General features: G+C 46.5%; 1 long non-coding RNA gene across 1 annotated transcript in view; it reads right to left on the bottom strand.

Moving 5' to 3' along the window:
• LOC147749194 (uncharacterized) overlaps positions 1 to 15,593 on the bottom strand; it is a 28,294-nt gene extending 12,701 nt beyond the window's left edge. Inside the window, exon 1 of the long non-coding RNA XR_015299749.1 lies at positions 15,366 to 15,593. This is a non-coding gene — a long non-coding RNA (uncharacterized LOC147749194). The remainder of the gene's footprint in view (positions 1 to 15,365) is intronic.
• Positions 15,594 to 23,610: the final 8,017 nt, after the last annotated feature.

Raw genomic sequence — 23,610 nt, 5'->3', positions numbered from 1 at the left:
GATAATGGTATTTTATTTTCTTTGCACAAACTATGTAATATTTGGAAAATACATGAATTAAGCATAGGACCAAATCTTTACATAATCCTTGTGGCAATGGGATGCTTGAAAGATTTAATCATCTCAAATTGAAAGGTGCTGTCCAGGTGGTCATTAAGTGTACTTTTAATTGGAAGGCAAAGGTTGCAAAGACCATGTGGATCCATAGAATAACTGTTAACTAGGGCACAGGGTTAACACCATTTGAGATTATAAAATGACGTAATCCTAGGACAAAATGTAATCCAAAGTGAAAATATAAATCATAAATCAATTACTAGCCTACTGAAGACAATAGGAATAGAATTAAGAAAGCTTGTGAGGGTTACACAAGATATGATGAAAGGAACAATACCAAGGCATGTAGAATTAAAATTGGTCAGAGAAAAAAAAACGGGGAAAGTGTTTAAGGAAGAGACTAATTTTTCTTTTAAACCATAAGAGGTTGTTAAAGTCATGCATAATTATGCGTTGTTAAGTGATGGTAATGTGTGGCATCTTAATTGCATAGCTGTTGGCTTTAGAGAGGGCTGGAAAGGTATGACGTCTAATAGTAATATGAGATAGAATATCTGAGTAACGTAGTCCTCGAAAGAGGAAGTTATTCCTATTTATTATGATCTTATTGGTATAGACACCAATTGTGATTTCAATGGTGAGCCGCAGAAATTAAATCTGAAGTAAAAGGCCAGGAGGTTCTAGTAACCGGCTGGTCACGATCTAGTGTTTCTACAATATGTATTTCCACCAGCCACTCCTTGAGGGCTAGCTTCCACACTCACCGCACATCCATCTATCACAGGTGTCCCTGGTCAGGTGACCCTGCTAATAAAAGGGGCCGGGAGCACGTGCCATGGGCCATGGGCCAGTTCCAGACCATATGACTATGTGTCTGCGTCATTATTGTAGCTGCATGAGGGCCTAGGGCTCTAACCATTACAATTGCGATGAGCCCCTTGTGAGCTGTCACCAGTTTGGTACTAAATCATGAGGGGAAGTGCAGCCGATGCCCACGGCACCCCTGCACCGGTTGCCAGCACAACGGCCACACTATGAGTGAAGAGGACAGCATCCAGCCTCCATGTAATGCAGTTGCCTGCCTGCCATGACCCCTAAAAGGCAACATAGGACCACTGGGAAGAAGGTGAGCTGACTGAGCTCAGAAGTTGGCAGTGGGCAGCAATGAGTGGAGGGGATGTGTAAAAGGAGCGCATAAAGCGAAACCCCCACAGCGCCGGCAGAACCCCGTAACCAAGGGAGGAGCTTCAATCCACAGAGCTGCCTCAAAAGTGAAAAGAGCACGACACAGCCCACAATATCGTGGAGGACACTGCGCTGCATGTCAGCAGTAGGTCAGGGACTGTGGTACCCGCCTGTGAGGGTGTAGGCCTCGTTCCGTGCCAAGGTGAAATGTCTCCATACTGCAGCTTCTCCAGGCACTAGCATGCCTGATTCAGTGCCTGTAAAACATTGGTGGAATGAGAATGAGGCATGAGGGAATCGCTCATCCGCCTGGTGACGTTGGCAAGCAGGGAAGAAGGGTTCGCAAGATAACACGTGCATGCGAAGGCTGGTGCTGATCCGTTGTGTCCAGTAAGTGTCGTGACCAGAGAACATGGGCTCTAGGACCCACAGGGACACAGACTTGGGGGGACAGACACCGGACACCACATCCGGTCAGGGGGACAAAGGACAGACCACAGGAAGCAAGAGGCAGGGAAGGAAGCACCAATACAAGCTCATGTGAGATACGAAATAAAGATACCTGAAATCGCCTGCACCGTGTCCTGTCATCTGTGGGGGGACCCTGCACGATACCACAACTGGCGACGAAGGAAGAAATAAAGAAACCACGCGTTCCGGATCGACCACGTCGTGAACAAGCCAGGAGCCCACCCTGGACTGGTGCCGAGAAGAAGAACATAGTGGCCAAAGAACGAAATTAAGGACAGCAGCGACGCGGGAGCCCACCCCGGCCGCTGCGACGACGAAATCGCCTGCATTGGGTAAGCGCCAGAGAAAGAAGCGCGAAGGAATACAAATCGGCGCAAGCTCTCGCGAGAGTCTCGGCGGCCATTTGCAAGTCAGGCGAGAGAGCCAATAGGAGCACAGGAATTGCTGGCGGCCATTTTGAAATCAGGCGAAGCACTGATTGGCTGCGAAGTCTCACGAGACCATCGGCGGCCATCTTGAAGTCAGGCGAGGGAGCCAATAGGAGCACAGGAAACGTCAGCGGCCATTTTAAAGTCAGGCGAAGGGAAAAAAGGTCGAAAAGAGCCAGAAAGAACCACAAAAAGATCAGGAAAGGTGGCAAAAGAAGCTGAATAACAAAATAAAGAGCAAAGAGAGGCTCAAATAAGAAAATAAATAAAAGAAAAGACCAGAAAGAGCCATTACAAAGTAATAACAAAAGAACTGTAAGAAAAAGATGGAAGAACCACGGCCAAGCGCCCAATATCGCAGACCACTACCGTTCAATCTATCAGAACCACAAGAAGGAATAAGATGGGAGCGATGGATCGCTAGGTTCGAGGGATACATGGAGGCCACTGACGTACTAGAAGAAAAGAAGCTAGGACTGTTCCTAAACCTCGTGGGTGACGACGTGGATGAACTGCTAGTGACACTACCGGCAGGAGAGACATCAACATACAAAAAGCTCATCAAGTGCCTAACAAGCAAATTCGACCCTCAAAGGAACATAGACGTTGAAAGATACACGTTCACCACAGCTTTCCAACATGACGATGAATCATTGGATGACTTTGCGACACGACTGAGAAAATTGGTAACGCACTGCGAATTTGACAAGTATGACAACGAGCAAGCAATTCGCCTGCTGATAATTGAAGGATGTCGCAACACTGAATTCCGCACCAGAATATTGAAAGAACCAACATTGCTGGAAAACATCCTGTCGCTAGCAAGGGCAAAAGCAAGAGCAAAGATACAATCAAAGCAGATGGAACGGAGGATCGAACAAGCACACCACATGACAGATAACAGTCGCACCAGCACCTGGAAAAAGGGACAACGCGACAACACAACGAAGAAACAACAAGGGCCACAATGCTACCGATGTGGTTTAGAATTTCCTCACAAGGGCGCCTGCCCAGTATTTGGACAGATGTGTAAAAAAATGTAACAGAAGCAATCATTTTGCCAGTGTGTGTCAAGGGACATAATTCAGAAATGACAGAGGAAGACCAAACAGGCAGTGGATGACGACAAGCAGGCACGTCAGACACATCAAAACAGCAAACAGGGGCTCGTCAATAGAATCAGGAGGAGAGGAAGAAGAAGAAAAAGTGGAGCGACTGTACCTCATGTCCACTCAAGAAGACACAGGAGAAGAAAGCATTCGTCTGGTAGACAAGAAAGCAATCAAAAAAATGGAATCAGTGACAATAGAAGTCGGACCAAATAAAGCACAGTTCGTGCTTGACAGCGGCGCCACATGCAACATCATGTGTGCGTCAGAATATGAGAGAATGGAAATAAAACCGGTGCTGAGACCATCAAGGGTTGAAGTGTTCACTTGGGGCTCAAGGAAACCAGTAACAATTTTGGGGAAATTCACTGAAGATATAACATATAAACACTCAGAGAAGAGATTCATGTACTGAAAGGAGATATTCCAGCACCCTGCCTACTGAGCAATGTAACAGCACAAATAATGGGCCTGATAGCAATGACATATAACATGTCAGAAAAAGGAAACATCTTGAAAGAATATCCAAAGCTACCGAAAGGCCTGTGGAAGCTAAAAGGGCGACAAATAACGTTGCACATCGACGAAACAAAGAAACCAGTAGCTCAGCATCACCGGCGAGTACCAATACACCTGCAACCTCAAGTAGAGGAAGAAATAAATGCGCTGTTGAAACAAGACATCATCGAGCCGGCAGAAGGACCAACGCCGTGGGTATCGCCGATAGTAGCCGTGCCAAAGAAAAACACATCGAAAATAAGAATCTGTGTCGACATGAGGATACCAAACATGGCGATCGAAAGAGAAAGACACCCTGGACCACACCTCGACGACATGATCAGTTGCCTGACAGGAGCAAGACGATTCTCAAAGTTGGACTTGTGTAAGGGATATCACCAGCTGGAGCTGGATCCACAGTCGAGATATATCACAACCTTCTCGACACATCTAGGTCTATTCCGATACAAGCGCCTAAGCTTTGGGATATCGTCAGCAGCAGAAATATTTCAGGAAACGATCAGACAGGTGATAAGGCCAGTGAAAATTAGTCTCAATTACAGCGATGACATCCTAGTGTTTGGCAAGACAGACGAAGAACACGACAAGGCGTTGCGAGAGGTGTGTGCCCAACTAGAACAGGCTGGCCTCACATTAAATGAAGACAAATGTGAGCTAGGGCGACACTCTGAAAGAAGCGAAACCACCAAGTGATGTAGCAGAAGTACGGTCATTTCTTGGACTTGCCAGTTACTGTGCAAGATATATCAAAGACTTTGCAACAGTGAGCGCACCACTGTGGGAGCTGACGAAACAGGGACAAACTTTTGCATGGACAAAAGAGTGCAGCACGGCATTCGAAGAAATAAGAGAGGCAGTAACAGCGGTAGATCATCTAGCATACTTTGACCCACTACTGTGTACAGAACTAACGGTGGACGCCAGCCCAGTAGGACTGAGGGCAATACTGGAGCAACACAAACCAGGAAAAGACTCGCCGAGATGCATAGTTGCTTACGGAAGTAAGAGCTTGTCCGACGTTGAGAGAGCTTACTCTCAACCGGAGAAGGAAAGTCTGGCCGTTGTGTGCGCGTGTGAACACTACCACATGTTCATCTACGGGAAGCCTTTCACAATTGTAACAGATCACCAAGCTCTAGTAACAATTTACGGAAACCCAAACGCAAAGATACCACCAAGAATAGAGAGGTGGGGAATACGGCTGATGGATTACAACTTCAAAATAATACACAAGCCTGGAAAGGAACATAACCCAGCTGACTATATGTCCAGACATCCATTGCCACGCAACACAGAAACAACAACAATGGCGAAAGAATACTTGAATTTCATCCTGAAGCACAACACACCAGCATTCATAACAAACGCAGAATTGGAACAAGAAACAAGGAGAGATCAAACAATGGAAGAAATCAAAAAGGTGACCAGGCAGGAGGCCCAAACTGAAATCATAGCGCCTCCCCTTCTTGCTGGAGTGCCCGTCAGCTGCACCGCCTGCCACTGTCTGTCTCAGTGAGGAGGGGAGGGAGTGGAGCGCCTTACTGATGTGGCACGACAATGCTGAACTGCACCCGGAGGTAAAATCACCCAACCCGCTACCTTCTGCGGTAGAGGCCGTTTACCTGCCTTCCTTGGCAGTGATGTGACTGCAGGTTGGACGAGAGGCCACAGCGAGGGAAGGTGGTCCCAGAGTGGCTATTTGTTGCCTACTAAGGGACGACCAGGCATCAAGGGGAGAAAGACTGTCCACACAATGAGAAAACAGCTCGCAGAGGGAGAGAAAACTATGATCACCAGCACGGCCAGTTGGTAGCGGTTGGATGGAGATGGCAAGGCTGCTTCCTACCCTAAATGGACACCATAGAGGCGCTGCCTGCAATGAGGAGTGGTTGTGGCGCCACCTAGTGGTAGCTGTTGTGTTATCAAATAATGACACACGAGAAGATTATATGAAATTGGTATTTATTTACCAGAAGAAAGAGCTTGTGAGAGGAAAGATGACCATGCAGCGTCGCCGGGTCTTTCTCATCGAGCTGGGTAGTGACGTCACTTAAATACACCTTAACATTCCAGGGGTAGCACGTGCACATAAACCAATAGGAAGAGGGACAGATAAAACTCATAAAAGCATACAGCATAAAAACAGATGTATTAGTTAGGGTGCCGCTGCGTGAAGCTTTCTTGCCGGCGCTTTTCCTTTCCTGTCCTGCCTGCAATAAGGAACCTGTGCTGCCCGTGGACTGAGGGCGTACTTCTGGGGGTCGAAAACGGGAAGAAAAGCCAACCTGTTCCCCGCCACCCTCCGTGTACCTGGAAGAACACGGACTACCACTCCCAGCAGCCCAGCGCTAATCGGTGAGCCAGGAGCACCTGTGGCCAGTTAGCCTCGCAGTACATCACAACTTGCCGCACCCGCTGGCGCGGGTGCCGCTGCGTGAAGCTTTCTTGCCGGCGCTTTTCCTTTCCTGTCCTGCCTGCAATAAGGAACCTGTGCTGCCCGTGGACTGAGGGCGTACTTCTGGGGGTCGAAAACGGGAAGAAAAGCCAACCTGTTCCCCGCCACCCTCCGTGTACCTGGAAGAACACGGACTACCACTCCCAGCAGCCCAGCGCTAATCGGTGAGCCAGGAGCACCTGTGGCCAGTTAGCCTCGCAGTACATCACAACTTGCCGCACCCGCTGGCGCGGGTGCCGCTGCGTGAAGCTTTCTTGCCGGCGCTTTTCCTTTCCTGTCCTGCCTGCAATAAGGAACCTGTGCTGCCCGTGGACTGAGGGCGTACTTCTGGGGGTCGAAAACGGGAAGAAAAGCCAACCTGTTCCCCGCCACCCTCCGTGTACCTGGAAGAACACGGACTACCACTCCCAGCAGCCCAGCGCTAATCGGTGAGCCAGGAGCACCTGTGGCCAGTTAGCCCCTCCTCCTCCTAATAATAAACTCCCAACACTGTGCGCGACGCGGGACGCGCGCGGGCAGCGCCGGGAGAAGCCCGGGACAAGGGCGGGCCCTCTGAGGCCCTCAGAGGTCAACAGTGGTCGGGCGGGCCACCCCACCAACATTCCTCAATAAGGTTAGTTCACCAATAGGTTGTCTACAATGGCTGATTGTACCGCACTAAGTAACAATGCTGACTTCCATACTCAAGACGCAGAGTCCCCTGTAACACTGCTAACGTCGTTTGAGGCATTGATAGACACTGCATTCAACGAGATTGTTGAGACAGAAAGGAGGTTTTCAATGGGTCCAATGAGTATTAACCAACTACATGCCACAAACAGTCTCAATGGCAATTGCAACACCCATATAAATCCTGAAATAATCGTTGTAAAACCCTCACATCCCGCTGTTGAAGTACCAATTGTCTTAGACGATGATGACACTGTCACGTACATAGCACCAGAAGTGACTCTTGGCAATGCCCCAGTAATAACATCTACAGAGGCTGCTAACAAGGTATCTGACAAAGTGGCAGCCAAGAGAAAGAGGGGCCCTGCTAAAATAACCCATAATAAACGGAAGCAGCCGTTAAGGACTGTTAACCAACCAACCCCACAAAGTATGTGGAATAAGGGGAAGAGACAAAAGTTGGTCCAGCATATAGTACCCACACAAGATCAACCACATCTGGGTGATGTAGTCGTTATAAATAACGAGGGGTCAAATTATATATCTATCTCCACCCAGACTGAGTCCCCCCACGGAACTGACAAACCCAGTCATTATTCCAAGTCAGAGGGGAACCTTATTGAGACTATCGCCGATACAATTTTTAAAAATTTGGAAGGTCAAATGATCAAACAATTTAATAATATTTTTAAAAGACTTGATAAATTGGAGAATATAATTAAAAACGAAGATGCAAAGAGAAAAGGTATAGCGAACTTGGACAAAATGAGAGTAGAACGTCTGCTAAAAGATCTCGAATCCACCGCCCGTGTCCCTACTACAGTTGACCATGGCAATGCCAGGACAGTGGAACAACAAGCCATTACTAACCCAGTACAGTCTGTCACACCTAAGGTGTCTAAAAGTAAGGGCACAACAGGCAGCAATTCGTTTGCTTGTCAAACCAACACTCCCTTACCTACATGTAACCCTACGCATGGACATGTCACTTCGTCCAAATCCTCTGTCTCCGCTAATGATGCAAGTGGATCATCAATTAATCCCATTAAAAACAGTAATGCAGCGAAGCAGACCACCTTAGCACAGAAGGGTCCTGTCAACTCCAGCCAGCACGATAAAAAGATCACGCATGAGGACAATAGGCCTATCAAACATCAAGGCCCGGCCCTACATCTTCCACCTGAGGCTTGTCCGTATGTTTTAGTTCTGGCTGGCATCCCACCGCTCAAGGAAGGTCAAGGAGAATCATGGGTTCAACTTCACAATAAGTGTATAGACTGGTTAACAAAGCACAAGGGAGTGGGTTATGATATTGGAAAAGAAATCATAACCACACGGCGAGTAACCTGGGTTGGTCCCCTTTACAAAAACATCAATGGGGACTGTATTGTAATTAACTTTAGAAACCCGGGCACTGCAAAATACCTCTTGAACTACAATCCTGGTCGTCATGGCCCGTCTACTGTGGTGACCCCACTACCACTAAAATATTTTTATCGTCCTCCCCACAAGATGATGCAACCCCCCCCAGTTTTTCCCTTGCAGAATAGGTTTGGAATATTCCAGGACCTGGACACTTTGGACTGACTGCCCTCTGTAAGCACCGTACCACTTTCCGTGTGCTCTGAGGCAGCACAGTTAGAGGAATCACCCTCAGAGGCGGCCCTGTCAACACTGGATATTCCTCCACCCAGTCCACTAAGCGTTCAACAAGGCCATGTTACACCAAAATCTGCCCCAAGTACTAACCAGGGTCCTTGTTCAAGGAGTAATAAAAACAATAACCTAACAATCTTCAGTTGGAACATTGCGGGCCTGAAGTCCAAGATGGGAATTCCTTCATGGAGGGACTGCGTCAATTGTTATGACATATTGATGTTCCAAGAAACTTGGTGTGTTGAGGACCTATTGTTTGAGGGGTACAGTTGCCACAACAGGACTGCCTCGGTCCCTTTGGCAGGCCGTCCAAGTGGTGGATTGTCCATTTGGATAAAAATTTCTGCTGAAGCTAAAATTGACGAACTACAAACAAATTGTCCTAGTTTCATGGCACTCTCGTATACCCAGAGGATAAAACTGTGTTTAATCAATTTCTATAACAATGATTTTTTGTCCCAACCTAACCCAAATTTTATTCTTTTATTTGATTTTATTAATGTAATTATGGATGGACAGGTACACGGTAAATTTGATGGCATATGTTTAGGGGGAGATTTTAATGCACACGTACATCCAAGAAATCCCCCATGCAAAAGAGGTATAGAATTGTTAGATTTTCTTGCTACTAGCGAACTTGTTAATTGCATGGAACATGTAGGCATGGAAAACCATGCATCCCCATTCCCCACCTTTATTGGTCATGGGGGTGGTACAACGATTGATTATGTTTTTGTTTCACACGCCGTCGCAAAGGCATTAACAAGGGCAGAAGTAGTGTGTGAAATTCACAGTGATCATTACCCAATCGCCATCCATTTATCATTACCGAAGGGCAAGCGTCCAAGATGCGAAATAGGCGCAAGGGGTCTGGAAGTCTCGACAGATAAGTTAAGGGTAATCTGGAAGGGGGCAGACAATAAGGGAATCCTGGCAGGAGTATGTAAAAAACATCCAACTTTGATCAAAGATTGTCTCACTACAGAGGATCATGGGATCAACGTGGTTAAATCGTTCTCTGAACTCTGTACCATAATTAAAGGCGAAATTTCCAGACCAGCCTCTAGTAAGGCTGAGGAAACGCCCAGATGGTTTGATGCCCCATGCTCAAAAGCAAACAGGATGCTTAGAGCTGCCTTAAAAGCTGAGCCAAGGGACATACTGCGGGTAAGGCTGCTCAGAGCAGAGTACAAGCGTGCTTTACGCACCAGATCAAATGATTTACTGAAAACCCACTGGGATTCCCTGGCATGATCTGCTGACCTAAAAGATACCACTGGGTTTTGGAAGGAGGTAAAGGAAATAAGATCCATCGGTTCTAACTTGACCGAAATTAACTGTAACATTACTGGTCCTACCTGGGTTGCACACTTTGGTAAAATCTACGCAACACCAGATAATCCTCCTTTGTTGTTACCCCCTCCACACCCAATGTCTATTTCTACATCTGAGGTATTTGATGCGATTTTAGAAAGTGCCGGGAATAAAGCGCCCGGATCCGATGGGCTCTCTATAGACCAATTAAAATGTGAGCCAGATTTTTGGGCCCCATTATTATGCAATGTTTTTAATAATTTAACCGAAGGAGAGATTCCGGAAACATGGTCACGTAGCATTATTGTTCCCATCTTTAAAAAGGGAGACAGGCTGGATCCTGGGTGTTACCGCCCAATCTCCTTAATAGACAATACCTTAAAAGTTTTGGGACGGATCTTATTCAAAAGGATAAGAACTTGGACTGATGAGAATAACATCCTACATCCTAGCCAGTTTGGGTTCCGCAGCAATGTCGGAACGGTGGAACAATGCTTGAATTTGAACTTGATCATGGGAAAATATAATATTGCAAAGAAATCCCCTTTATACTTTGGTTTTATGGATTTGAGCTCGGCTTTTGATTTTGTTAACCGCTCCCGGCTTTGGTCTACCCTTCTTGAATATGGTTTAGATGACCATTTGGTACATTTTTTAGCTTTTTTACACCGCGATCTTAAAGCTTGTGTACGTGTGAATCAAATGGGTGAAGTTTCTGATGATATTAGCGTTGGTAGGGGGGTCAGGCAAGGGTGTGTGCTGGCCCCTCTCCTGTTTATTTTGTACATCAATAAGCTAAGCGGTACTTTGAGCACCCTAACTAGTGATGTGCCTTATATTAATGGAGCCCCTATACCCACCCTTCTCTACGCAGACGATGCGGTCCTGATGGGCCGCACTCCGAAGGCACTGCGTATTTTAATCTCAGGGTTTGTCCTTTTTATGGCCGATTTAGGCCTAACAACCAATTTTAAAAAATCATTGATTATGAGCTGTGGCCCAAAAAATCACAAAATTCCCCAGATTACTTCAGGGCCAAATGTTTTAAAAAGCACCAGCACTTTTCCCTATTTAGGGCTCCTATTTTCAAATAGTGGTACGTGGCATGCACATGTTTCTTATGCCAGGAATAAGTTGGGCAAGGCCATTAATTGTGTAACCTCCTTGAGACAACCCAACCAAGCTGATGTGATAACTCCCCTGGTTAAGATATATCAAACCCAATGCATGCCAACCGGCACTTACGGCGCCGAGGTTTGGGGCTATACCAACTGCTCCCCTATTCAAATAGAAGAAAATAGATTTTGTCGTAAGGCATTGGGGGGGGTTATTTGTTCTCCAAGCCATGTTTGTCATAATGAACTAAATATTCCCTACATAGAGGATTTTGTGAGATCAAGACCAGCACTGTTCTGGATAAAAATATGGAACAACCCGGCTGCTACATTGACCCGTGAAATCATTTTGGATTGTCTAAAGTGTGATAGGGGACATCATATACCATGGCTGAAATCAGTAAAAGAGTGCCTTGCAAGTGTGGGTTTGGCTTCCTTGTTCACATCACCAAACCTAATAAATCGCTCCCATAAGACCATCATTTTAAGGGCATTGTATGATTTATATTGTGAAGAGCGGGACAGAAAGAACCAGACTAAATGCACGGTTGTAAAATATTTGGCCTACTCTGAACCACATATTAAAAAACCTGGCCCACCGTACAGATATTTGCGTTTGCATCTTGGTAGATGGGTAAGGGGTTTACTGTTTCGTTTCCGAGATGGGAGTATAGTTAATCTACTGAACTTCCCGCTGGGATACAATAAATACCTCGAAACCTTAAACTGCCCTTGTAACCCTGACATGAAGCAAAGTCTTATGCATTTCTTGTTCTTTTGTGGTTTTTATAAAAAATTCACTGTACATTATCTTATGCCCTATTGTAAGAAAAACGGATTGACAAATTTTAAATTGGCACTTCGGTCTTTCCAGGTATTGGGATCAGATGAAGTTATTTTCAGGATGAGCTGTTTTCTCAAAGCTGCTGTCAGATCGAGAGTCACCCTTAATATTGATGTATAACCATTGCACACTGCACTTTCTATTTTGCACTTTCTTGATAGAATTTTGAAGTCCACCTCTTTTTATCTTTTTGTAATATAAAAAATTATGTGTAAATAGATAAAATTATAATCAATGTGATGTCCATCCTCTTTTAACAATGGTTTTAAAATTGTGTTTTTAAACAGTGTTTTAAATGATACTGTAAGATATTTCTTTCTTTTAAAAAAAAAAAAAAAAAAAACTAAAAAATCTATCATTAGGGAGGGACAGATTTGGTATAGTTGTGAAATTGTAAATGGATTTTGATTTTGATTGATTGTGCCCGTTTGCCCACGGACTATTCTCCAATTGTAACTATTGAATTGAATGTTTTTAAAATGTTTCTGTTTGTACTTTTATGGATGTTTTTTATTCCGAATAAAGATCTTTTGACTTGACTTGAGATGTATTAGTTACTAAAACTATTTACAAATCACAAAATTCATCATATATATTAATACAATTAAAAACCATTAAGAGAAAACATACTGACTGCAGTTTAAAAAACAAGTTAAAATAGACAATCGTTATGTTAGATGCCCCCGAGAACACAGTTTAAACATTTTATGCTTTTACTATAGAGACAGACAAATTAAGGAAAACAGATCAATCACTTCGAGGGGGTCAAGCCCACCACAAGTTTTCTTCTAATGGCCCATGCCCACCCAAAGTATTTGGCGACCGCAACTGTAATAACCGGCAAGGTGTTAGTGGAAATTATTCTTAAGGCCACCTTGCTGTCCCTTGTGCCTAGCAATTTGCACATCGCCTTTAGCCAAACACGTCGGGGGGTTAAGTAGGCCCTAAAAACAAAAAGAAGGTGGGCAATGGTCTCGCTTTCACTTTTACACGCCGGGCATAATTCAGAATTACCTATACCCCATCTACCGGTTAGTGATCTTATAGGGAGTGACCCTGCTCTAAGCTGGAAGTAGAGCTTCCTATCCTCCGGCTTTGTGATGTTGTCCCAATAGGGCTCTAAGCTAGGAGAAACTTTTGTTTCCAAAAAGCGACAATCCATAGTAGAGGGATCAACATCATTCCACTTCCCGTAGGCGACCATTTCCCAGTACCTTTCTTTTATGGCGCCTTTGGTTGGGAACTGGGCTGTCTCAGGGTTCTCCCACAACTCCTGCATACCCATTATTCCCAATACTTTATGAAGTTCTTTGAGCCAAGTTATCTTGTGGAATATATCAGTTTTAATCACATACAGAAATCCCAGAGCGTAATGCATAAGTAGAGTGGTGTGGCTCACTGGTTAGAGGCGGCAGACCTGGAAGCAGAGGTCGACCCGGGACCAGGGTTTGATTCCCGACGCGGCAGGGTCTTGGGCCATGGTCAGCGGACTCGATAATTCTCGCCTCGGTGCCTACTCCAACCATGGGTCTCACTCAGCAACTCTGGGCAATAGCTTGCTTAATCTCTACTAACGGCCCCATCAGCGCCAGGGATGCTTGTCTTCACCTTGGAGATGCCCAGGAGGGACAATCTCACAGGGAAAGCCAGGATGGGTTCCCCAGCAGTATACAGCGCCGGGACGCCCCTTTGCTGGGGCAGCTGTGCGCTTTACAAGTATACGACATTTAACATTTATAAGTTCCGGAGTAACCCTCCAAAATAGAATAGGTCGTAATCTAGCCATATCTGAGAGGGCTTCCCTGCCTAGATCATAGCGCTGCAGTTGGATTGGGGTACTTTTAGGGAGGCCAACAAGATTACGGCAAAAAAAAAATTCCACAAGCGTTAGTGACGTTAACTTATCATAAGCCCATATTTCAGCACCATAAAGGGCCGAACTTAGGGCTTGCGCCTCATATACTTGCAGTGCTGGTTGTACCGGCTTGGTCAAGGACTTCCTGTGCTCCGGGCTTATAGCTCCCGTGTTTTGGCGGAGTTTTAATGCCGCCATTTCTATATGCTTCCCCCATTTTACTCCGTTTGACACGTGGATACCTAAGTAACCAAAGTCCGATACCATTTCCACTTTTTGTCCATCCATAAGAGAATTTCCCTCTAAAGCTGTGGTGGGGGTTAAATACCATAAGCTTTGTCTTTGTAACATTAACTTCCAACCCCCGGTTGACACAAAAAACCTCAAAGATCTTCAGGGCTCGCTGTAACCCGCTAAGGGTTTTAGATAAAATTAGCGTGTCATCAGCGAATAGTAGAATTGGAGTTTTCACTCCAGCCAGGCTAGGAGCATCTACTTTTCCCAGCAACATACGTTCAACTACCCCATCAATGCTCAATGAGAAGAGCGTGGGGGCCAAAGCGCAGCCTTGGCGCACCCCACGCTCTACCGGGAATTCAGAGGTTACTTGGCCGTGACACCCCCCCCCCCCCCCACTGTATTTTTGCATAATTTGACTCATGCAACCTCATCACAAGTGTTAGGATCTCTAGCGGCATACCCATCTTGCTTAGCACTTTCCACATCTGGGATCTAGGGACTAAATCAAAGGCAGCACGTAAATCTATAAACGCTGCATAGATGCTGCCTTTTCCTAGTACTACCGTCTTCCAGTATAGTAGTGTAAATCTGAATATCTGGTCTGTGGTACTAGTTAATTTACGAAATCCAGCCACTAAGGGGGTCAGAATATTTTTCTCTTCTACCCAGGCCAATATTTTCTCTAGGGTCATTTTTCCAATCACCTTTTGTACCGTGTCTAACAGGCTAATAGGCCTGTAGTTCCCAAGCTGTGTTTTGTCGCCTTTCTTATACACCGGGATTGTAACGGCCCCTAGCCAAGACTTTGGTACTGGTGCCCCTAGTGCCACAGCATTGGCCAGCTTTGTTATATAAAGACCCCAGTGCTTTTTATTGTAGTGTAGTTCCTATATCCCTTATAGGTTCTGCGCATTGGAATAACATACACGATAGGCTTGGCATAGGACTGAGGTCTGTATGCCCCTAATATGTATATTAAGCTTAATTACTATGTACCAGCTAGCTCAGAGGCCACTAGAAACTTCTTGAAGACAAGAAGGGAATAGCTTCTGGCAACCACATAACATAAAACCCACATCCCTCAGGATCATGGAAACAAAATACTACTTTTCATTCAGTCACTCATCTCAGAGAAGTACATAGAAGAAACAGTCGGTGTGTTTACAATAACATTTATTGCACAGTTGTTATTCTAGTACTGGTTATATGTGCTCCGACAACTGTTGGACAGTAGCAGAGAATTATGGCCAGCAGTGCAGTTAAATGAAAAGGCTTTGTATAGTTCTACCATTTTGCAACAGTAATGAACACATACATGAAATACAGAATGCATTAAGATAAAGCCTATACCCCTATGATGCCTAACTAGATGTACCTAAGTGTACCTAGCATGTGTGTAGATCTTAGAGAGCCAAGAATCCCCCTAGGAGTTAGTCTAACCCCTTTACCTTATTGGGACTTCATCCTGATCTTGAGCTGGACACCCACAGATGGGTGTTTGACCTCTGCCAGCTGGAGCTGTGGCATGACGCAGGTTGCAGCGCCTCAGGCAGAGTGTCCGCCTGGAAGTCTCTGTCTCCTCTGGTTTGCTTGGGCAAAGGGAGGTATACTTATACTGGATAGGTGTCTTGGATTGACGTAATGTTGGTCAGAGGAAGATGTGTTCTTGGTCTGTTTCCAAGAATTGGTTGGGACGTAGGTTAGTCACTGTTGGACATGGAGATTACGTATTTAGGATGGACCGTCTTCTGTGCACAGAGCACACAGTGATCAGATAAGGGGACAGCCTCTCTGTTGCTCGTTATTGTGAAATGAGGGCTAATCTAGGTCAAAGGGCCTGCCTGTCTCTGTGAAAGGGCCTGCTTGTCTCTGTGACACAAAGAATTTGTGCCTCTGAGACAGTACCTATGTTAAGGCCTCAATTTCCTTCATAACACCCACTCCAATCTATGGACAAGAGTTAATAACCCATTAAAAGCAAACTACGTGACTAAAATAGGCATTTGCATATAATTGGCAGGTAGTTGCATGAGAGTTTTATGAGCTGAAAAAAATAGCAGCTGTTAAAATATATAAAATTACTGTAGACTCTGTGGAGACAGGAAAAATCTATAGTGTCATTAAAAAATATATATATACTCTTTAGAGTAAGTAGTTACTTATAAAAGTTTCTGTTTATAAAATTGAAAACTCTTTCATGCTTTTTTCAGAAGACCACGCTTTCTTTAAAATAGTCAATTTAGAGGGAAAGCTCCAAGCACTCTGTGAAAGTTGAAACAATAACAGAAAAAATGTGTTTCAGGACATGTTTTGAAGAACTAGAGATAAAAGGTGCTGGTAGTCACAACATTTCTCGTAGCCATTTGCTGCAGTAAACAGACCTTTTTAATACCTCGCACAGTCGTTGTGGAAGCACAGAAAGACAGTGCTGCTAGATGCTTGTTCTGAGGCAGCCGGTGCTAAAGATTGTACCTGTGTGCCTGGATTTACTCGTACCTCACCTTCAGCCATATTCGCCGATGAGGTTTCAATCCATACCTTGGTGTTGCTAAATGAAGTACAAGGCACCCATTGGATTTGCAAGGAATGCTTTGGTTTGATGTGAATACGCTTGGGACACAGCCAAGCATAGGACTTCAGCAGACCCTGCATGGTGGTGATTGCCACTGGCATTTTCCTTTGGAAGAGGTATGTTGCAGTCTTTTCAGACTGTTCTTTTAAATATTAGAAACCATGAGAAGCATAGTTCCTGTTCGAGCTATTCCCAAGGTGTACCACACTGCTTGTATGTGAAAGACCAAATTTATCAAAAAGGAAAAAAGGGGCAGCCTGTATTTAAGAGTACTATTATGCAAAAAAGAAAAAAATATTTCTTTAGCTGATGTAAAATGAAAAAATAAAAGCTGCTGCACAAGCATGGTTTTCAGATTGCTTTAAGCATTATTGAATTTTATGAAGGAAACTTTTGTTTTTACTACTGTCAGTTTTGGGGCTTATTTTTTTTTAAATGGCACAGCTTCCCTACACTGTAGGATTTCACTACCTCTGGATGTTATCTGTACATAACGTAGGTCTGGCCTATGTATACTGAGTAGGCATGTGCGAATTTTGCGAATTCGCAATTCGCGAATTTGCAAATTTTGCGAATTCGCAATCCGCAAAATCAGCGAATTTGCAGATTAGCGAATTTTGCGGATTGTGTGGGGAATGGCCGGGTGGGAAAATGGTGCACATCGCTAGTGTGAGGGGCAGGGCCAAACGGGCGAGGCTTATATGCGAGTTCACATGACTCTTGTGTGCATAAAAGGACAGGCACGGATCAGAGAAGCTCGTGGTCACAGGAACTGCACAGGGATTGAGCTCGTGAAAGTCAATAATGCAAAGGCCTCCATCAAGCATCATAGTTATTTTTCGACGATAGATATGGGGAGAACGCACACCAGCCCAGCCTCGAGAAAACTCACATTTTTACGGGGGCTGATTAACTTTGCCATCACTCCAAAGAGCGCCGGGTTCCCTCGAGCGAGCTGTCCATCGAGTGGGTAAAGGGCGCGAAGACGGTGCACACACCACTAGTGTGTAGGGAGGGGCCAAACGGACGGGGCTTATATGCGAGTTCACATGCCTCTTGTGTGTATAAAAGGACAGGCACGGATCAGAGAAGCTTGTGGTCACAGGAACTGCACAGGGATTGAGCTCGTGAAAGTCAATTATGCAAAGGCCTCCATCAAGCATCATAGCTAATTTTCGACGATAGATATGGGGAGAGCGCACACCTACCCAGCCTCGACAAAACACACATTTTTTGGGGGGGGCTGATTAACTTTGCCATCACACCAAAGAGCGCCGGGGTCCCTCGAGTGAGCTGTCCATCAAGTGGGTAAAGGGCGCGAAGACGGTGCACACACCACTAGTGTGTGGGGAGGGGCCAAACGGACGGGGCTTATATGCGAGTTCACATGCCTCTTGTGTGTATAAAAGGACAGGCACGGATCAGAGAAGCTCGTGGTCACAGGAACTGCACAGGGATTGAGCTCGTGAAAGTTAATTATGCAAATGCCTCCATCAAGCATCATAGCTAATTTTCGACGATAGATATGGGGAGAGCGCACACCTACCCAGCCTCGACAAAACACACATTTTTGGGGGGGCTGATTAACTTTGCCATCACACCAAAGGGCGCCGGGGTCCCTCGAGTGAGCTGTCCATCAAGTGGGTAAAGGGAGCGAAGACGGTGCACACACCACTAGTGTGTGGGGAGGGGCCAAACGGACGGGGCTTATATGCGAGTTCACATGCCTCTTGTGTGTATAAAATGACAGGCACGGATCAGAGAAGCTCGTGGTCACAAGAACTGCACAGGGATTGAGCTAGTGAAAGTCAATTATGCAAAGGCCTCCATCAAGCATCATAGCTAATTTTCGACTATAGATATGGGGAGAACCCACACCTACCCAGCCTCGACAAAACACACATCATCCTAACTAACTATTTTAGGATGGCGCCGGCAAGCTGCCAGCGCCATCCTAAAATAGTTACTAAATTAGCTTAATCAGGAAGCACTAATAGATCAAATAAAGCAGGTGCTCGAGCACCTGCTTTATTTTATCTATTAGTGCTTCCTTTTTTCGAACTAACTTAGTAACTATTTTAGGATGGCGCTGGCAGCTTGCCGGCGCCATCCTAAAATAGTTAAAAGTTCAACAGGCTTGAACTTTTGCCCCCGAAATCCGCCGCACGCGGATCTCGCGGATTTTCAGTAAATTAGCGGGAGTTCGCGGATCGCGGATTTACCGAAAATCCGCAAAATCCGCGAGCGGAATGGATTTCCGCTCATGATTAATACTGAGTCCCTTGGTGACGTTCAGGAATCATTTCTGTGACAGGTATTTGTGTCAAAAGGCCAAACCACCCATACTTTCCTAACTGGGTCTGTCCTGTTGTGTTGTAAATAGCATCTAATTTTGCCTCTGCTGATGTATGTATGGTGGTGTTTGGCAACGTTCCTACTGGTGTTTAAACAACCATATTTCTAGATGCATTTCAATTCTGTAGGAGTTGATAACCTTAATAAAGGTAACAGGTATGTAGCGTTGCAATATGATTAAATCTCTAACATTTGATGATCTGAAAATGTAGCAATTATTCCTAAAACAGACAGCATATTATACACTGTATCAGTAGCCCAATTTTCAGAAAAATTTACTGAAGGTAATGACATCACTGAATGCATGATAAAAATAAATGAAAATAAATGAAAGTTCAAAATACATTAATCAAAATTAAAAAACTGGATGATTAAGTACATCATTTAGAATATAAAGGTTTGTTCAGGTCGAATACATTTATAAGTCTTGTTAGACCTGTCTGGCCTTTTGCGTAGCCCCTCCTATTAATTAATTATTTCATCCCCTTTTTCACCCCTCATACCCTTTTTATCTTTTTGTGTCCACTGGACTTTTATGGTGTTGTCCTGGGGGATAGGTGCTCTTTCGCCCTCATAGTTTTTTTCCTGAGACCTAGGTACCCTTTTCTGACTAGAAAGGTTGGGCCATGTAAAATGGTGGCTAGTAACTGCCACAACTGCCAACTCAGGGACTGGGCCCATAGGATAGAATAGGAAGCATCCAGAACCTTCAGGCTAGTTCTGGACCTTGGGAGCTAAGGGTATAAATAGAACACCTGTAGGGCGACCATTTTGTCTTGTCAGTGAGGAGCAGCTGGAGTATAGGCGAAGGGTCTGGAAGGGGTAGGGCCTTCATAGGGTGGACTACTTTTCAAGGGTTGCCCCCTTACAGGGATCACCACCCCCATTCCTGTAAACCTGACCCAGTTAGTCCCGACCTGCTGACCCTGGACAGGGAGACACCTTAAATTGGGTGTAGGGATTGACCCCCAGCTAGCGGTGAAGCTTAGAGAATCCCAGCTGAGGAGGGCGAGAAGTGAGAAGCACCCCCCCTCTTCCCTTTGTCCAGTATGAAGAGCTAGATTGATCCTTGCAGGAGATAGAGGACTGGGGCCCAAAAGCGTGAGACTTTACCTCTGACCCACCCCTCCTCTGTGACGGTGGTGCCATTGGCTGCCTATGTAAAATCGGGACCTCTCACCTGCATCAGGAAGTGCAGCAGGAGTTTACCCCCCAACCTGTGGAGCCCGAAGTAAGGAGAGTCGGGGCTTCGGTGGGTGGTCCAATAGTCCTGAATCCATTGAGGACGGGCCAGGCGGGGAATCACTGGTGCTGCCGTGAAGGTGAAGTGGAGCGGAGCATAGGGCTGATCGAGCCTGGAGCAGCGCGCTTCTGCGCATACTCTCGGCGGTGACCACTTTCCTGTCAGGAGGGGCCTAGGACCGAGCAGGCCCAGAGGTGAGCCACTCCCAGTGCCGTCGAGTGGAGCCGCCTCCGTTTCAGGGCCGCTACTTTCCCGCGCCTGCGCCGTAGCGCCGCGGTGAGAGGATCGTCAGAGGCGGCCGGAGGCGGGATCGGGGCCAAGCGCTGGGGACAGACCTAGCCCGACCTCTCTTCAGGGCTGACGCGTGTGCAGACTTTCACCAGGCCCCGAGGTAAGCGCTGTTGGGGACCGGAGGAGGCCCCCGAAGAGAGCAGAACCCTGGGGCTGGAGCTGTGAACTGAGAAAGGCTCTAACAGCCGTCCCAAGTAAGGAGGGAAGTGGGAACTGTTGGGTGCCTAGGTTTTCCTTCAATTCGCCTAGCCACTGACTAGAAACACCGATGAAAGGTGCAGGAGATCGTTTCTGGCACCTAGAGGAGTTCTGTGCAGGACTTTAATGAGGCAGAGATAGGGTGTGGCTCTTCAGTCTAACTGGGATACTGACACCTGGATGTGGGTTACCTGTGACAGAAATTCCAATCGGGGTTGCGTGTCAGAGAAACTCTCTGTAAGAAGTTGAAGTGCTCGGAGGCTACAGAACTGAAGGGATCAACTGAGGAAAATTTCTGTTAACACTGTGCAACTGCCTGTTTAGAATGCCTAGGATATCTTAGGGAATGGAATAGCTTAACTTGCTTAATCTACTGCTCACTCAGTATTTGCTATGTATTACTGCTAATATTCTGGTGGGTAAAGAAGTGTGGAGTTCATATGTAAGTTGATGGAGGAAGTAAAAACATGTCTTTGCAATGTGATTCCAACTGTGTAAAATAAGAGGAGGATAAGGAGAAATGATAGTGTGAGAAAGACAAAAGTGAATCTAATATATTTTTATAAACCAGTCCATATTTTTCCAAAACATTGGTGTAGTGTCGTTTTTGTGTGGAAGTGCATTAAGTTATTACAGGGTGGTGCGCAACCTTTACACTTGTGCTTCTAGGAACTGACTGTCTTACCCTAGGCCAGGCTACCCTATGTGATCTGGTAACAAAAGGTCCAACATATTGGTGTCTAGCGGTGGGATCAGAACTGTGGTTGCGACTACTCTGCAGTAACTAAGTGTAATCCACTGACCTACACCAGGAGTTTTCTCCTGGCGGACTTCCTAATTTCTACTTTTGCTTTTCCCAAATTCATTCCTGGTGGTGGGTGGAGGTAGCTTCAGATTGCCCCTTGTGAATCTATTCTTTTTGTGTGCTTGTCCCTACATAGCTCTTTAGCAAAATGGAATTTTCTCTGGAAGAACTGGACACTTATTCTGTAGCCCAGCTTAAGGACTTTTGTCAACAGATGGGAGTGTTCTTTAAGCGTGGGGCGAAGAAGGGGGAACTCCAGACCAGTTTGAGGGCTTGGGTGGAAGCACATGGAGAAGGGAAGGAGGAGGAAGAGGGGACGGACCGGGACACAGTCATAGGAGTAGAGGGAATGTTCCATCCCGGGATGGGAAACCTACTTCCAGGACCAATGACCTACTCAAAGAGGGGCAGTAGTGTCCCCGGAGGAAGCTTGACCGAAGCGGAACTCACAGACAAGATGGAGAAAAGGCAACTGAAGTGGGAGTTAGCCAGGTTAGAACAGGAGAGGGAAGAACGGAGGATGGCTCATGAGTTTAAATTGAAAGAGCTAGAACTCCAGGCCCTGCAATTAGGACCCTCCCCTACTCCAAATGGTGGCAACGAAACCAGAGAACCAACTAGGGAGTCCAGACCCTACCTGCCTAAAGACATAGTTGCCAGCTATAGTCAGGGGGACGATATAGCCAAATGGTTGGCTGCCTATGAGGTCTCCTTAAGAGCCCATGCGATCCAGGAGAAACACTGGGGGGGGTGGGTTGTACAAATATATGCCTCCTACTGGTCGGGACACCTTGTTAGCCTTAGAACAGGAGGAGCAGACCAACTACCCCACCATGAAGTTAGCATTAATCAAAAAGTTGGGGCTAACCCCGGAAAAGTATCGCCAAAAGTTCAGGGGGAGCCACAAGTTAAGCACCCAGAACTGGGCGGATTTCCTGGACTATGCGAGGAAGGCATTGGAGGGCTGTGTTCAGGGCAGCGAGGTGAAGGACTATGAGGGGTTATATGACCTTTTTCTTAAAGAGTATCTACTCGACAAATGTTTTCCCGAGCTGCGCCAACACCTGGTGGACAGCAAGCTGACCAACCCCCGGAAGCTTGCAGAGGAGGCGGACATCTGGGCAAGTACCCGGGTGTCCTCAAAGGGGAATGGAGGGGATTCCCAAAGGGCTGGACAGGGCGCCCGTCAGAAGAAGGAGGGGGGAGATAAAAAGCGGGAGTTCTCTAAAGGTCCCCAAAACAGTTTTCAGGGAAAAGGAACAGGTTTCACCCCTAAGGCTAACCCGCCCAGAAACCCTCATCCTGGCCAAAGCCAGCAGCCAAGGGTTGTCCACTGCTTTGAGTGTGGTGGTGTTGGACATTATAAGGGAGATGTCAAATGCCCAAAGAGACCACCCCCTCCCACCGGAGGAAAAGCCCCGGGAGTAGCTAGTGTAGCGCTCGGGGAGGAGTTGCCCTTAGATAAGGGGGGGTGAGTGGGCGGGTGTCACCTTAGTGTCCCTGGGAGATCGGGAGATGGTTCCTAAGATCCAGGTGCCCCCAAATACTATCAAGTATGGGCAGTGGATCACCATCAATGGCCAGAGAGGGGAGGCTCTGAGAGATACAGGAGCCAGTATGACTATGGTGAGGAGTCAACTGGTGTCTCCAGAGCAGGTGATTCCCAATGTACTCCACCCCGCCGCGATGGCTGACGGCAGAATGGGCCACTACCCTGTGGCCGAGGTTCCCTTTGAGTGGGAAGGGGTTGCAGGTTCACTTCGAGTTGCCGTAAGCCCTGCCGTGCCAGTCGATTGCCTGCTGGGGAATGACATGGAGCACAATGCTTGGAGAGAGGAGGAATACCGGACGCATTCAGAGATGCTGGGTACACAAGGTCTACGACTACCCGGAGAGGGAGTTTGCCTGGGTTGGAGCCTGGAACAATGGCCCAACCCGCTGCCAAAAAGGGACAGACCCGAAGACAGGAGAAGCCTGCTTCGGCTTCCACACCCCATGTGACAGATCGGCCACCTGCGGTGGTGGACCAGGAGTCCGTGGAGGGGGAAGTAGTCTCCCTGGAGAACCTACCCATCCCTGCTGAGTGGCATGTGGAGGGAGGGCCTACCAGGGAGGAGTTCTGTAAGGGCCAGAAGGAGTGCCCTACCCTTGAGGGACTGAGGCGACAGGCCGAAGCCCAGGCAGCAGGGAACGTTGCGGGACACTACCACATTTACTGGGAGGACGGAC

The sequence above is a fragment of the Lissotriton vulgaris genome, chromosome 1_1 (assembly GCF_964263255.1).
Source record: "Lissotriton vulgaris chromosome 1_1, aLisVul1.2, whole genome shotgun sequence".
Classification (NCBI taxonomy): domain Eukaryota; kingdom Metazoa; phylum Chordata; class Amphibia; order Caudata; family Salamandridae; genus Lissotriton; species Lissotriton vulgaris.
The sequence above is the reverse complement of the archived record's forward strand: the minus strand, read 5'-3'. Positions and strand labels throughout refer to the sequence as shown.